At 37.1% G+C, this 3,212-nt stretch overlaps 1 pseudogene; it reads left to right on the top strand.

The window, feature by feature from the left end:
- Window positions 1-2,825: 2,825 nt before the first annotated feature.
- Window positions 2,826-3,065, top strand: LOC102833371 (annotated as a pseudogene).
- The last annotated feature ends 147 nt before the right edge of the window (window positions 3,066-3,212 follow it).

The raw sequence follows: 3,212 nt of genomic DNA, 5'->3' as shown, positions 1-3,212 counted from the left end.
AGAACAAATAAAAAGTGAAATTCAAAAATTCCTAGAACCAATTAGAATGAAAAGACAACATACCAACACCTTTGGGACACAGCAAAAGCAGTGATGAGAAAACAATTTATAGCAATATAGGCACACATCAAAAAAGAAGAACGAACCAAAATCAGCACATCAACACAACATCTACAAAAATCAGGAAATGAACAGCAAAGCAGACCTACAGTCACCAGAGGAAAAGAAATAATAAAGACTAGAGCAGAAACAAATGAGATCGAAAACAGCAAAACTATAGAAAGAATCACCAAGACAAGAAGCTGGTTCTTTGAAATGATTAATAAAATAGAGAAACCACTGGCAACTCTAACAAAAGAAAAGAGGGAGAAGACACAAATCATACACATAAGAAACCACATGGTTGACATCACAATAGAACCAATGGGAAAAAAAGAGGTAATAGCAGAATAATACAAAGAGTTGTACTCCAACAAATTTGAAATTCTAGAGGAGATGGATACATTTTTAGAATAACAGGACCTACCTAAACTTTCACAGTGTTAAAACAGATCTATAAGAAATGAAGAAATTGATCAGGTCATCAAAAAACTCTCAATCAAAAAAAAAAGTCCAACATTGGCTACCAAAAATGGGGGGTGGGGTTATGAAGGCAAGAAGTGACTGGCTTACAAGCTTTCAAGAGGGAGTCTAGTTCCAGATGGGGCAGGGGTAGGTAGAACCTCCACTGAATGATATCCAATCTGTTGGGCCTGGGCTGGCAAAAGGAAATGGGGATGACTCTTGTGGTACAATAGTGAATAATTGCCATCAGGACTGACTGTGAGGGTTGGAAATGTAGAGGTAGATGTTTTTGACAAAAGAAGGGGAGTGATTGATTTTGCAGCCCAGGAGTGGAGGTCCCTGGGACCATCAAGTTAGAAAAGCAGAGAGCGTGACCCTACCCAGACAGGCAGTGATGCCTGGGATGGAGACAGAAATGATGATGTGGACAGATGGAGTGGCTGGACACACTGGACCCAGGGAGGGAGAGGGGCTATGTGCGGACAGCCAGCCGGGGGCGGGGGGTGGTTATTTGATGATGCATGGAGGGGATTGTAATCATTGCAATGAAACAAAATATGATAGGATGAATGTAAAACTGATGTTCTACCATGTAAGCCCACATAATTCACAATAAAAATTTAAAAAATAATAATAAAGTCCAGGTTAAGATGGCTTTACTTGTGAATTTTATCAAACATTCAGAGAAGAGCTGTCATCAATTCTACTCAAACTGTTCTAGAATACAGAGAAGGATAGAAAACTTCCTAATACATGTTATGACACAAGAATAACCCTCATACCAAAACCAGGGAGGACATCACTAAAAAAGAAAATTATAGACCAATATCCCTCATGAACATAGATGCAAAAATTCTCAACAGAATCCTAGACAACAGAATTCAACAACACATCAAAAAGATAATACATCATGATCAAGTGGGATTAATACCAGGGATGCAAGGATGGTTCAACATTAGAAAAACAATCAATGTAATCCACCATATAAATAAGAAAAAGAACCACATGATCATATTGATTGATGCAGAAAAGGCATTAGACAAAATTCAACATCCATTCCTGATAAAAACACTCAACAAAATAGGAATTGAAGGGAAATTCCTCAACATAATTAGAGCATATATACAAAACCAGCAACTAACATCACTCTTAAAAGAGAGAAATTGAAAGCATTCCCTTTATGAACAGGTACCAGACAAGGATGCCCTTTATCACCACTCTTACTCAATATTGTGTTAGAAGCCTTAACCAAAGCTGTAAGGAAACAAGGGTAATTAAAAACATTCAAATTGGCCAAGAAAAAAATAAAACTCTACTTGCAGATGATATCCTCCTGTACATAGAAAATCTCAACAAAATAAACTATTGTAACTCAAAGGAAGATTCAGCTAAGTGGCAGGGTACTTAGAAAAATCAGTTGGATTCCTTTATACTAATAAATGACAGCTCTGAAAAAGATATTAGGAAAACAATATCATTTACAATAGACACCCAAAAGATCTAGGAATAAATAACCAGAGAAATAAAAGACCTACATAAAGAAAATTACAAAACTCTACTGCAAGAAACCAAAAGAGATTTACAAAAATGTAAGAATACACCATGCTCTTGGATAGAAAGACTTAATGTTGTGAAAACATCAATACTGCCTAAAGCAGTCTAAAAATATAATGCAATCCCTATCCAGATTCCAACAACATTCATTAAAAAGATGGAAAAAAACTGTCACAAACTTTAAACGGAAAGGAAAGAGGCCTTTGATAAGTAAGGCACTGTGTAAGAAGGACAACATTGGAGGCCTCTCACGGCCTTATTTCAGAATTCATTACACAGACACAGTCCTGGTGTGGAACTGTAAGTTAAAGCACCAGACTGAAAAGTTGGTATGAATCACAAGGTTGGCCATTCAAGCTCACCAGCTGCTCCTCATAAACCCTATACAGGGTTACTATGGGTTGGAACTGATTTCACAGCACTTAACAACACCACCGCCACCACAATGGTCAAAACAGCCTGGTATTGGTACAAGAAAGATACATGTATCAATGGAATAGAATTGAGAACTCAGAGGTAAAACTATACAGTCAACTGATCTTTGACAAATGGCCAAAATACATTATTTGGGAAAGAGATAGTCTGACAAATGGTGCTGGCAAAATTGGAAACTGATTTGCAAAAGAATGAATATATCTGACACAAAGGCCAGTAGCACTGCCAGGTACATTGCTTTTCCTTCTGGGAGGAGCTCAATCCCATTAGGAATGGCAGCCCCATCTGTGAAAGGAAGGCAGGTTTGCTGGGGAACCCACGATGAGTACTGGAAGTGTTTAGATGAGCACACAGATGATGCTTCTCAATGCAAGAAGTTATGAAGCTCATTAGAATCAAGTTGTCCCTAGCAGAACATAACATATTTCAATAAAAAAAGAGACTACTTAAAATTCAAAGAAAAACTTGAAGCAGGACAATTTCAACGAATAAAAACAAGTGCAAATTCCTAAACTGTTTCTGAATTTTTCACTGAGATTGAAACTATTCTTTCTGGACAGTCATCAGTGCTACAGAAACCTTGGGAAAATAGTAAATAACAATACTATTAGGGTCAGTGTCAGTATTGTTCCCTATGTACAACTCTTTTTTTTTTTTTT

The sequence above is a fragment of the Chrysochloris asiatica genome, unplaced genomic scaffold (genome assembly GCF_000296735.1).
Source record: "Chrysochloris asiatica unplaced genomic scaffold, ChrAsi1.0 scaffold00312, whole genome shotgun sequence".
NCBI classification, from domain to species: domain Eukaryota; kingdom Metazoa; phylum Chordata; class Mammalia; order Afrosoricida; family Chrysochloridae; genus Chrysochloris; species Chrysochloris asiatica.
This window is presented reverse-complemented; position numbering and strand designations above follow the sequence as displayed.